This window comes from Schistocerca piceifrons, chromosome 4, assembly GCF_021461385.2.
Source record: "Schistocerca piceifrons isolate TAMUIC-IGC-003096 chromosome 4, iqSchPice1.1, whole genome shotgun sequence".
NCBI classification, from domain to species: domain Eukaryota; kingdom Metazoa; phylum Arthropoda; class Insecta; order Orthoptera; family Acrididae; genus Schistocerca; species Schistocerca piceifrons.
The window spans coordinates 37,721,694-37,736,303 of NC_060141.1; the positions used below are offsets into that span (position 1 = coordinate 37,721,694).

The following is a 14,610-nucleotide window of genomic DNA, read 5'->3' on the forward strand; positions in this document are numbered from 1 at the left end:
AATGGGGGACTATTCTGGAATCTTTTGCCAATGAAGAGGTCATCATGACACTTCTTCAAATACAGGCCACATGTCCTGTGGATACACGTTACGTGTCTTTAATGCAGTGGTTTCCATTGCCTTCTGCATCCTCATGTCGTTGATCATTGCTGATTCTTCCGCCTTTAGGGGCAATTTCCCCACCCCTAGGACAAGAGAGTGCCATGAACCTCTATCCGCTCCTCCGCCCCCTTTGACAAGGCCGTTGGCAGAATGAGGCTGACTTCTTATGCCGGAAGTCTTCGGCCGCTAATGCTGATTATTTATCAAAATTTAGGCAGTGGCGGGGATCGAACCCGGTACTGAAGACGTTTTGATTATGATTCAAAGACACTACCCCTAGACCACGGGCGTATACTGCCTCACATATTGTCTACCAAGAAACCATAATATTGCCTGCTAATGGGGTGGGACTGGATGTATCCAGTGGTGAGCACAGCATGAGGCTACAGAGTGTAGTAGAACTGCTTAGTCGACAAGTAACTCACAACAGTGCTACAGCACTAGTGATGTTGATACAAAGCAGAGCAAAAGCAACAACAAATAAAGCAAACATTGCATTATATCTACAACAGCTACTGAAGTTGACATTCCATCAGGAAGGAACAAGAAATTTCCCAGAGTGATAAAGAAGTGACAGATGAAATGTTGGTGTTCCTGCAAGATGAGTCAGACTGTGCAGACTATGTACATGAGGAGTACAATGACGACGTTACATGCTTAACATGTGAAAGTGATACCGTAACAGATGTTGAACCATATAGTTCATTATTCTTGTTAGAGAGGGAGCTACAAATCCCATCATCAGTGAAACATAGTAAAGCACAATTTTCGTCCAAGGAGTGCGTATTAAACATAATTATGTACATGGAAATACACCCACAGCAGATTAAAAAAACAATTATGAACAGATAATAAGTCTGCAGCAATATGACTGTAAAGTGCATAAGAAAAACTACAGATATTCGAATGAGGACAAGATGCATTTGTTACAAAAAATGGTGCTCAATATAATTTACAGGATGTTCATCACAGCGACCTATGTTATGCACATTAAATTGTGTGTGACATAGATTACAGTGATTTTGAGGGAAGCAGTAGATGGTTATGTAACTTCAAACGGTGCTAGAGAATTGGAAGATGTAAGATAATGAAAATCAAACAAAGCATCAACCTGATGATGCATAGCAAACTGTGGAATCAGCACAAAAACTTGTGGATGAGATAAACAAACTTACGCCATCATTCAGTAAGGAATTTGTTTTCAACTCCAACCAATCAGAATTTGAAGAGGAAATGTATATTAAAGGCACCTTGGAAATCAGAGGTATCAAGACAGTTGTATCAAGATCAACTAATACCAATGCCTTAATGCAATCATATACAATTATGCTGGCTGTTAATCTAGATGGTAAATTTGCTGGAAAGATATTTACTGTGCTGCAAGAAGTTGCAGGTGCTCTGCCCCCTATGATTCTTTACTGTGTGCCTGAACTTGCAAGTGTAGTAGGGAATACTTACATCACAGCCAGCAAGAGTAGGAAAATTGGTGGACGAGAACTACGACTATGGTATGAGCATTGTTTTTGAACAACAGGTGGTCAAAATTACTTGCTTTTCCTTGATTCTTCTTCTGTACATAAAAATCATTCTCCTGAAAAGTGTGACATTGCAATTCATGGAATCCCTAGACAAATGTTTGTTTGTTTTTTCCATGCCTATAAAACATATTATCATACTATCTGCAGCTACAGCATAAAGGACAGTCAGTTTCATGATAAGCTCCACAACAGAATGTTTCGCACTCAGTTGCATGCTGTCACATTCCATCAGTTCTCATCACTCCGTTACACCAATATGATTCTATATGAATAGTTTCTAACTCCCATGGAGTTTATCGAGTTTACCTTCAATCTTGATGGTGCGAACCTTTGTGATCACTGTGGCACACCATTTTTCATTTGTTGTCCATGTGGAAGTTAATGGTTTTTTTTTGAACATTTCTTGAATGACAACAATGTCCATTTTGTGAAGCATAATATGTTAATCCCACAGAAGGTAGTATGCTATAAAAATCCTTCTGGTAACACAAACAATGGAAATTTCAGGTAGTAATATCAACAATGTATGAAAAGACAGACTGCTGCTTACCATAAAGAAGACACGTTAAGTTGCAGACAGGCACAATTAAAACACACTTACATAAAGCTTTCAGCCACAGCCTTCATCAGTAAAGGAAAGACACACACCATTCATACACATCAGCAAGAACACCTTATGCATACATGACTGCCAACTCCAGCACCTGGCTTGAGACGCTATGGTTGGCAGTCATGTGTGCTTGTTTGTATGAATAGTATGCTTCTCTGGTAACACAACAAGAAATGATAAATTGTTGTTAATACATAATTGGGATATTCCCAATTCAGTCCAGTTTAATATCTATGTATCTAAATCATCAATAAAGTGTTCTTTTGTATGTCCTGTAAAAACTGTTACAAAAGCTGCAGATAGAGAATTGAATATTTGTGCAGGTCTATAAGTACCACCTAGACAGAACACGAGGACAGCACACAATTACCAAATTTATTACAGCAATATTTGATATACCAGTAATCAGATACATACATACATGTAGAGGGTACACAGAGACATACATTTCTAAGATGTGTGTTCCATATCCTGCTGACTAATATATGGGAATATAGTCAGCTTTGGTCTTCCCCAGGCATTCAGTTGCCAAGAGCATTAGAATAGCAGCACTGGGAACTATATCAGGATGTTGGCACTGTTGACAGACTCATACAATATTTTATACATTGCTATATCGTTGGATGCTAACAAGGTTTCGAGGCTGCTTGGGAACTGATGACCAAGAACCTGAAGACTACTCGCAAGGATGTTCATGTGATACATGTTCCGAGGGCACTGTATAAATATGTGGTCTGGATCTTCTTCCTCTCCATAAACACATAGATGGGTACCACTGAAGCTGAGCTGATAATAGGTGTTTGTGGAACATTTCAGCCATGCTCTAATTGTTGTGAAGCTCCTCGATGTTTGTGTCTTATTATACCACAGTACTCTTGCGGAGTGAGTGCCTTGGATTTTAGACATCCTTGACCATTTCTACTGTCCATCTGATGACAACCGCTTCCCAAGCACAAGCATATTGTTGGTGACAGGGAGTTCATTATATCTAATAGCTTAATGCTAGAGTTGCTTGCTTTGCTAGGACATCTACTTGTTCATTTCCAGGTATCTCCAAGTGGCCTTTCATTCATATCATCACAATTTTGTGATAGTTCCCCTGCACCCGAAATGTTGATAACTGTAGCAGTTATGGTGTTGGTACTACTATTATGATGGTTTCTATTCCGTTTTAGGGCTGACATGCCATCACAGATTATGACTACTATGTATGCTGTGGTCATCTGTGTGAATGGCAGGCCATCCAAAATGGCAATCAGCTTCATTGTCACAATAGTGGAGTGTGTATCCAGCTTTTACAGCCCTTGTCATTTGCTTCGGAGTACCCAATCACAAATACCAGCACTGTCACTAGACTTGGACCAATCTGTATACAACAGGCACTCTTTGAGATAGTGAGAATGGAATTCCATTGCCATTGCATTAGCTGGGTCCCGGTTTTGAAATGTTAAACTGATTATGGAATCAATCTGCAAAGTTGATATTTCATATGCCCAAATTTAGTGAGGTATAAATGGACTTTTCCACATGTTGCACCTTCTTGTCTGCATTTCCATATAATCTGCTGCGATGAGTAGAAGTTGCTTAATTAGCCAGCATCTTCTGCACATGCAGTAGGATGTCAATTCAAGGGGCCCATATTCATCAAACCAGAGCCACAGGAGGAATTTCTTCCAGAGGACGTACCATCACATTTCCGACTTTGATAAAGGTCGGAATGTAGCCTATCATGATTGCAGTTTATCGTATCACGACACTGCTGTTCGCGTTGGCCTCGTATCACTAGCAGTCGAGATGACAGGCATCTTATCCGCATGGCTGTAAAGGATCGTGCAGCCGCGTCTCGATCCCTGAGTCAACAGATGGGGATGTTTGCAAGACAACAACCATCTGCACAAACAGTTCGACGACGTTTGCAGCAGCATGGACTGTCCACTCTGAGACCATGGCTGCAGTTACCCTTGACGCTGCATCACAGACAGGAGCGCCTGCGATGCTGTACTCAACAACGAACCTGGGTGCACGAATGGCAAAACGTCATTTTTTCGATGAATCCAGGTTCTGTTTACACTGTAAACTTTACAGCATCACGATGGTCGCATCCGTGTTTGGCGACATCGCGGTGAACGCACATTGGAAGTGTGTATTTGTCACCGCCATACTGGCGTATTACCCGGCATGTCATTGGTTACATGTCTCGGTCACCTCTTGTTCGCATTGACGGCACTTTGAACAGTGGACATTACATTTCAGATGTGTTACGATCCCGTGGCTCTACCCTTCATTCGATCCCTGCGAAACCCTACATTTCAGCAGGATAATGCACGACCGCATGTTGCAGGTCCTGTACGGGCCTTTCTGGATACAGAAATTGCTTGACTGCTGCTCTGGTCAGCACATTCTCCAGATCTCTCACGAATTGAAAACGTCTGGGCAATGGTTGCCGAACAACTGGCTTGTCGCAATAAGCCAGTCACTACTCTTGATGAACTGTAGTATCGTGCTGAAGCTGCATGGGCAGCTGTACCTGTACACACCATCCAAGCTCTGTTTGACTCAAGCCATTATTACAGCCAGAGGTGGTTGTTGTGAGTACTGATTTCTCAGGATCTGTGCACGCAAATTGCGTGAAAATGTAATCACATGTTAATTCTAGTATAATATATTTGTCCAATGAATACCCGTTTATCATCTGTATTCTTCTTGGTGTAGCAATTTTAATGGCCAGTAGTGTACATGTACCACAGTGACAAGGATATTTAAACTGGAGCATTAAAGGAATAGAACAGGTGATACATCTCCCCTGTTCTGTTGCCGAGTATGTAAAATGTAATGGATCTAAGAATGCATGCAGGCACTGACCATATTTGTACCCATGGTTCCATTATAGCAGGAGTCACAGTTTTGTTTGTGATTTAGGATCCTTTTTAAGATTAAATGCAGGACCAACCACTCCTGACCCAAAAGCAGCAATTTTTATGTGTTTTATAGGTATATGCCCGAATCATCAGAATTGTTTTAGCACAAAAAAATACATTCCATGAACAAAAGTTAAGAAAAAACCGCAGCAGTGTAATCCACCAGGATGTTCACAATATGTTTATTATCAGTGTAGCATCTCTGGGGTGGCAGAGGGAGGAGGAGGGTGAGAAGTTTATGAGAGTTGATATGCCTGCCCTCATGTTCCCTTTCACACCAATCATGGCCTAATGCAGTAAAACAACTGATGTAGGGTATATAAGAGGTGTGAAGAGCATCAGATGCTGAGTGATCACTGTGAAGGACACGGAGATGCCATGTACACATGTGAAACAGCATTATCAGCAGCTGACAGTTAGAGAGGGGGCTCATTGTGGATCTCCATTTCACCAGCTGATAGAATGATACAATACACACATTAGGGAGGCATTCAGATGCAACAGTGGGTAGTTGTTGGACTGCACTTGAAAGTGAGGATAGGTATACTCATCAACAAGGTTCTGGTCGATCACGTCTGACCACCAGAAGGGAAAATTGCGATACTGTGCACCAACCACATTGCAATCCCTTCACATCTGTACCCTCCATCCGAGAACAAGTAATAGATTTCCTTCTACAGTCTGTGTCATTCCTCACCGTTTGTCAGAGATTAGCTGTAGCTGGACTAGGAATTTACCAGCCCACATGCAGACTGCTGTTGACACTAACACTAACACTGTTAACACTAAAATACAGATAGCTGCTTTTGGAGTGGTGCTGTAACTGGGAAGCATGGACTGCTTTCAGTTTGGAAGTTCGGCTGTCAGCAAATAGGGCAGCATTCTGAGGAGGGGTCCCATTCCTCCACTGTTTCGGAGAGACACAGTCGTGTTACTCCTGGCCTCATGGTATGAGTAATCACCAGGTATGACCTCAGGTCAAGGTTGTAAGTGACAGAGAAATCTTTACAGCATAATGGTATCTCAATGACATTCTGTGTCCTACGGTGTTACCTGTCATGTGACAGTATCCTGGCACCATTTTTCAACAGTGTAATGCTAAGGTTCACACATGGCATGTCTCTGTAAACTGTCCATATGATGTTGAGGAATGCCCATGGGCAGCAATATCCCCAGATCTGTTACCAGTCGAATAACTGTGGGACCAGCTCAGATCTCAACTACATCCAGTGCCAGTATCCAAGACATCACGAATGAATTACAACCCTTGTGGGCCAGCTTGCCTCAAGAGAGGATACAAAGCTTTATGGCACACTTCTGAACAATCAACATATGCATCCGGGCCAAAAGGTGAAACTTCGTACTGATAAGTGGGCTCATACTGCTAAGTTCTTTGTAAATTTGGCTCGATTTTGTAATCAACAAAATAACATCAAATACCCTCTCAATCCGTTAAGTTTCATTTTGTTTCATTCTCCCTTCTGGGTTCTTCATTCTGTGTGTGTGTGTGTGTGTGTGTGTGTGTGTGTGTTTTAGGCAGTGTAATTTTGTGGAAGGAGGAGAACTAGAGGAAATGCAACTTATAATAGAACCTACTGAAAAACTATGTTTATCAGTCATCAAATAATGTAGCCCACCACCTTACATTTGATACCTACTACCTAAAATGTGCTGAACTAAGAGAGTATAGTTTGTATGAGATCTGTACATAATGTTTTGCAGTCAAGCAAGAAATGTTCAGATACATTCTTTGCAAGCCATCTCCTCTATACATGGAAATGGTGTTGCTGGAAGTGGACACACAAAATGAGATTGCAAGTAATGAAATAAAGTATATATCTGCCATCCTCCTTTTGTATTCAGACCATAGGCCAGCACACACTTAATTATAAACATGAATTTTTGTTGATTGTTACATTTTAGAACCTAGAACAATCTGGCTGTTTCAGTTGTAAGGTGTATAAAAGCGAACAGTGAAACAGTTTTGCGATTTCAGTACAAATTACTAGCCTTCATACTGATACTCCACCAGCACAAGTAGGGTAAGTTTAGGTTAATTGGGCCAGTTTTTAAATTTTATTTGTTTTGTATTTGTATTTTTCACTTTAAGTAAATGTTCTGCACATCATTTATTAAGGTTGCTATGTACCGTACATAATGTTAAAAAATTATTAAGAGCCTAATCTAAATATTACACAGAGAGATCAAAATGTAGCATAGTCATAAGTCATCCACATAACATCTTGTATGAGGTTAACAGAACCATGCAGTAAGGGTAACTGAACCATTGCCATTAAATGGTATACAATAAGAATCACTATACACACAAAAAAGTGGTCAATGGCTGCACTCTGTTGAATAGAATACAATTACATACAAGCACTGAATTGTAGAACCACAATAACCTACAAACCGCTAATAAATAGCCAACAAAACATGATGTCACTCAAATAGCAATTAAGACAATTTGCGTACCATCTAATCTTAACTGAAATGGGTTGGGCAAAGTGCTTTAATCAAATGAAACTACATTGTTCCAGAGACATATTCAAGTCTCAAACATCGAATATGTATATATGCTGACTGAAACAGCGACTGAAAATTTGTATCAAGGCAGGGATTCAAACCTCACTCTCTTGCTCACTTAACAGATGTGCAAACCACTATGCTAACCTTGATCCCCCTTTTCATTCGATGCTGAGGTGCTACTCCAATGTAGCTGGAGAGCCCCTGCAATGCTGTTCCAGTTTAGGTGGAATACCAAGTGGGCTGAGGTGTAAATGGAAATTTGGATTGGGGAGGGAGGCCTGCTAGGGCAGTCCGTGCAGTTATACAATGCTGCCATGCCTAGGAGGCATAGTGGTTAATGTACCTGCCTAGAGAGCAAGCAGGAAACCCAGGTTAAAATCCCACCTTCGTACAAATTTTCATTCACCACTTCACTCTGCATATATACAAAACTGCTTCCATTATTCCTGTCAATTGTCAAGTAACACTTGAGCTCAATCTTTTAGGATTTTCTAAATCTTAGCAAAATAATGTATGAAAGATGTAGAACCTTCACTACACACTTTCACAATCACTAATTTGCTGGAGAATATATCATGATGTCCTTATCTGAAGAAAAAATTGCTGTTGAAGATGGTTGATCATAAGTAATCACCCTTTCAGGCTCTTCAGCTTCTTCCAAGTCAAATAACTTCCTCGTTAAGTTTTTATTCTTTTCATTTCTAGGCTTTTATTCCCTTTAGGCCCATTAGATTTCTTAATTTTTTTTTCTTCTGTTAATCTAGTTTTTCTTCAAGACCAAGCTGCCCAAGATGGCAGTCATGTCCTCGAGCCGTGCTCGCTTGTGCGAATGAATGTGTTTGTGTTTCCTTCCCTGACAAAGCCTTTGGCTGAAAGCTTATGTACAAGTGTCTTTTCGTTGTGCCTGCCTGTAACTCAACATGTCATCTTTATGGTAAGTAGCAATCTATCTTTTCCTTATACTGTTGATATTCCAACCTGGAGTTTCCATTTTTCAATACTTTGGTTAACTCTACGTCAAATATACTACAACAACGTAGGACAAGACAGACTGCTACTTACTGTAAGGAGATGCATTAAGTTGCAGACAGCCACAATTAAAAGACACTTTGCTACATAAAGATTTCCGTCACAGCCTTCATTGATAAAATAGAGATATACACCACTCATATACACAAGGAAGCAAACCTCGTGGACGCAGGACCACTAACTCCAGAATCTCAGCCCTCAAAATATGCTACAGGTAGTCTTCACATCCAAAAATATCACCGTTCAGTGGTTCATTATCACACACCCTAAAACCACTGCATTCATTTCTGCTGGTGAAGGCGAGGGGAATACTCTGTCAACCATTACCACTGGATAAGTTCTAGACTGAACTTGCCTTTAACACAAGAGAATAAATAAAAAGCTCAAAACTGAATATTCTACCAAGGAATACATTTGTACAGAAAAATCTCTGAAGGAGATTAATGAAATTTCTAAAACAAGCTTATTTAAAAAGGCAGTTACAAATTACCTATTAAGCAAAACATTCTATACATAGGATTACTTAGGTAACGCAGAGCAGGGGCCTGGTAAAAAATGACACAAATAAATAATAATGGCAATACTAAAACATCTAACTTTCCATATAAGACTTCCTCACCATACTTTTCCTTGTCCCTAAAGCTACGCAGTGTATAATACTAACTCCTTACTTCTTCCTGGTCTCAACATCTCATCTGTTAAAGAGTAATGCTAACTTGGTTTTTCAGGCTAGCAAATGAGAAGCTGCAGTGCACTCCTGACAAAAACTGACACTACACTAGAGGTCACCCCAATGAGGTAGCACTTTTTTAAACAGAGTGGCCTTGTATTCAGGTGGGTGGGGCACCAATCATGATCTAGCCAACCTGATTTAGATTATCCATGGTTTCCCTAAATTACTTCTGACAAATTCCAGGATGGTTTGTACTATGAGGCCAGGGCCAACTACCTGTTCTATTCTTGTCATACTAACTAGACCTGTACGTCTGTAAATGTCCGTTATGCATGTGATCTTTAAAACGTACTCTAAGAAACATGATGAGTGGTGGCACAGCTTTTTCCTGTACCGCTGATCACTGCAACCAGTCACAAATATGCCTCTTTCAGCAGATGCAGCTTGTTCAACTGTTCTGTAGCCAGTCTCAGCCAATAACTTTGGTGGCTTTTCCACAGTGGTACCTGCTGTCTCATAGTCTGAGCCAATACCTTTGATGGCTTTACCACAGTGGTACCTGCTGCCTCATATGAGGCTCAAACTTGTATTTTTTTTTTTTTTTTTTACGGAAAATTATGTTGTAAAAGGAGACTTGCACACTTGTCTCTGTAAAGCCCTAGAAATACTTGCCTGTTCTGGTGTACATAATCAAAGACTGTTTCATTACATGAGCGGTCCGAGACATTCCAGTTCTACAGCATTATCTTCCTCCCAATACTCTGGTACAGATTTTCTATTCCTATTTGCAAATTTATATGCCAAAATTCTTGTCATTTTTATACTCAAACCATAATATGTACTATTTGCAGATATAGCGCAGATAGAATTTTTCTTTCGACTTTTGTGAAAATTTTTAAGTGTTCATTTGAGTGCCTAAACTTGTTGGGCCTATGGTAAATTACTAGAACATAAGCCTCTTCTGTGTATTCTTTACAGATTGCCCTCGGACTATCCATGTATATTTTTCATTTCTGCAAAGAAACTTTACTATGCATATGTTGACTGACTGCATCTTTACTTATTTCTAGTGAATAATCTCAATGATTGGTACCGTAGTGTTGTCTTCTTATTGGTACTGTGAACCCCGAAACTTCACAGTATGCCTAATAACATTGCGTAATGATGTTCCTATTGATATACAACCGTAAATATAAGAGTTTAACTGGACCACTGAACTCCAAAAAGTGTTGTTCACTTAACAACATATGCGCTTGTGAAATATATTTCGAAACACCATCACATTAACCAAAAGAACATTTGAAAATCAAATATGTAATGAAACCTTTAAAAATAAATTTAAAACAATATCCTCACATCCATAATCGATAGCCAATGAATAAACAAAGAATAAAAATAAACAGAGCAAAAAATTTACTTTGAACCTTGTTACCTCAACAACACAACTATCTCAATATCAAATCAGGTGACGAAGGACGACCAACTTCAGATAATTAAATTTGCTAAAGACTAAAATTTCCTTTCTTGTTGATTTATGCAGAATAGCTCAGTTAACCTGCATGACCAGTTGACCTCTGTTGATCCTACACACACACACACACACACACACACACACACACACACACACACACAAAAAAAAACCGGATTCTGTAGTTAGTGTATCTTGATATTGTGTGTAACAAACACATAAACCACATCTGAAAATTGTCCCACAAAATTTTTGTTACTTTAACCCCCACAGGCTTAGACAAAGGAGGGATGATACCTTAAAAAAACATTTGTGTGAAAAGGAATGCGAGTTCGCCGCTTCCATTGACTTCAATAGAACGCTGGGATAGATAACAAGTACTTTCGTGGCTGAGGCGTTAAGTACAGTTATGGAAGCTCCTCCAGCCAACCTCCAGCTCCTACTTGCCTACCCCCACCTTACCCCATTCCCAACTGAATAAAACGGCCACACCTGGTCTTCCACAGCCAATCAGCCCTCCCACTCACTTCTCGCTTACACAAACATTACATTACACTATTATACTAACTGTTCCCCTTCTACTTGAGCCGACAAGAGAAATAAATAAGAATATTTTTAAACACTTTGGTGAAGCAAAATATGATATTAAAAACTTTTCCACGATTTATCCACAAACTATGAAAAAGCTGTTCGTTCCTGTGTGGCAAGGTAGCATTTACCTCTCTGACTGTGGCGCTGTAAAACCCGCTTCTTGCCACGCAGACGTTAAAAAGATGGCAATGTAATAAAATTCTGTGCGGCTGGTCCCGGCGGAGGTTAGAGTCCTCCCTCGGGCATGGGTGTGTGTTTGTCCTTAGGATAATTTAGGTTAAGTAGTGTGTAAGCTTAGGGACTGATGACCTTAGCAGTTAAGTCCCACGCGATTTCACACACATGTGAACATAACAAAATTCTTACCACCAACGTCTGCAGTTGTAATCGGCTGGCAGAACGCCCGCCTACTGATATTTTTTCAGCTCTTCCAACAACATACTTTTGCAACTGTGATTGTACTTCACCACAGGAAAACGATTTCCAGATTGCAAACAATTCTCAGTCAAAACAAACTAACATTGTAAACAGATAATCTACATTTTTACACCTCTTCCTTAAGCCAATTACATCTTTGCAAGTACGTGGATTACATACGCAGCGCCTCTAACGAAAAATCAGTTTCCAAAACCATAGAACAAAAAACGAACTTCTCAACACAACAACCACTGAATTTACAGTATACGTGAACTCACAGATGTTACTTCACAAAGCGCAGATGCTGAAAGATGGATTCTGGAGATTTCCAAGCTCGTTCTTGTGTGGTGTACGCAGTATTGCTTAGAATTTTCAACACATCTGTGATTGTCTGTCGCCAATCAAAGAATTTGCGCCACCTTCCTCCTAGTGATTCCAAACCGGATGACAGCTCCTAACTCACGGTAGCAAGTACCGGTATGTATTTTTTTAAATAATTTAAGCTTGGAAACAAAACGCTCGGCTTTTGTAATAGCCGTGAACATTTCTACATCTACATCTGTACGCTGCAAACTACGGTGAGGTGCATAGCGGAGGGTACCTGATTTGTGAATATAAAGATGTTGTCAGAAACAGTCTGAATTGTTTGTAAAAGTGTTGCAGGGTAGGTTATGCTGAGAAGTGATTGTTAGGAAAAGATACGATACGTTGCGCCGTTTGCGAGTTGATAGTCAGTGAAGGTAGCCAATCAGGCCTTTGCGCGGACGAATTCAAGTGGCCTGCCGGAAACGATGTCACCAAATGTATTTATCGAATGTTTATTCAAAACGGAACAAAAGAGCGATACAAAAATTGGTCATGAGATGGTATATTCTGTTCATCGTAAGAATGAACCCGATGTAAACATCACACCATTCATCCTTCCGCGTGTGCTTGAATCTCATTGAATTTCGTTTTACGTGCAGCGGAGGCCAAGCTGTGCCCACTACAGTCAAGCACGATCATAAGGATAAGTTTTAGGCCGCGTTCACACTGCCGGCCGGGCTGAGCCGAGCCTGGCCGGGCCGCCGCCCGCTTCGATATCAAACACATGGTTTTGAATTGCGGTGTTCACACTGGCTGCCGGGCCGCGCCGACACGGCGTGAGCCTCCCGGAGCCGAGCCGGCGACATCCCGAGAGTTTAATATTGCCGGCGCGAGCCGACCGCAGGCGCGAGCCTGTGGAGCAGCACTACAGCTTCTGCAGTACACGCATCACACGTCTCCCTTCTGCTTTCATCACAAGTGTGACTGCACACGTCTTTTATTTTAGATGTTACCTCACATTTCACAATCAGTGAGGAAAAATTACGTTTATTATAATGATACATGCGAAATTACTTTAATTTCATTTATTTAATCTACCGTATTTACATGCATTTACAACAATAGCTTGCCAGCGATCGCGGCATTGCCGCCACTGAATAGTTCGTATTTACTTGTAAACGGAGACAGATATGAGTGAGTGTCACTGAGGGGCGGAAATGTGTCCCTACCAGATGATAATGCATTGTAAAGTCATGCCGTGGCAGTTCCTTATCAGTGGAAATAGAACCACTACGTCAAAGGGCATTATCTCAAAACTCTTCGCCTATCAATCTGTCTATCTTACAAGGAAATGAAAAGAATTCTGTGAGGTCATCAGCGGCTCCACATGATGAACCATTACCACTGCCAAGCGCTGCATCATGAAGAAAAAAGAAGAAAAAAGTTGGAAAATTCTGAAGGAGTATTTCTGCGATTCTTCGTTGAAGGCACAGCAAGATATTACCCAAAATGACGAAGCTAATTACTTCCTAATGATTCTCAGGAGTCCCATAAACACTCTTCCCCTCAGAGGTAAGCGTTTGTGAAATTTAAAATACAAAAGCATGACTGCAGTTAATTGGAGGTAGTGAATGCTGTACAAAGTTCTACTGCAAACCAAAAAGTGTGTACTAACGAATCTTACCTTATCGTTATACACAATTTTTCTTCTGCTGTTATACTTCTGCGAAAATTTGTGTTCTGTTTAGAAATTTTGTCTTGAATGTTCTGCAGCACGTACTGAAATGTATTATGATTCATTCTGTAATTTGAATAAAATTTTTCAGGATAGTTTTTAAGTTCTTCATATAAAAAAAAACCTCTCCTAAATGTCTGTCGCTATTTATGGGATGAATCCATAACCTCCTAGTTCTTCTGTACTTCAAAACTCGACGAGTTACTGCAGAGTCAAAACAATACCAATAAAAGAGTGGAGACATTGTTCTACACGACAGCACAGACTAGCTAAAGGCGAGCAACTGTTGACTGCAGCTGCGTTTTCTACTGACTTGCTTGTCAGCTGTCGAAGGGTGGGGATCTTTTTAAATTTATTTATTTGGCCTCCCGCCAGCCATTTAGCCAAAGAGTGGGGATTACCTTGACAGTGCAGCGCAGCCCGCCAAGGAAGAAAAAAAAAAAACAATGAAGAACAATGAAACGCACATCTGTGCCGATCTATAGTAGTTTCATTAACTCTCCATTATTTTTTCTGCCAAAGTAGACAACGAGACTACAGAATTGCGCTTCAGTTATCTTTTAGTTCGAAATACGAAATGTACATCTTACTAATTGTAGGATGTTGATGACAAATAATTGTTTGTCTTTTGTGATGCAACGTGTGGCCAATTACAAAAGCATAGCAGATGATTGTCCAGTAGCCGAGCGAAAAA

The 14,610-nt window shown here is 40.4% G+C and overlaps 1 protein-coding gene across 1 annotated transcript in view; it reads left to right on the top strand.

The window, feature by feature from the left end:
* The window catches only part of LOC124796341 (titin), a 1,000,763-nt gene that overhangs the window by 260,044 nt on the left and 726,109 nt on the right, over positions 1-14,610 (top strand). The gene's annotated exons all lie outside the window — the stretch shown is intronic.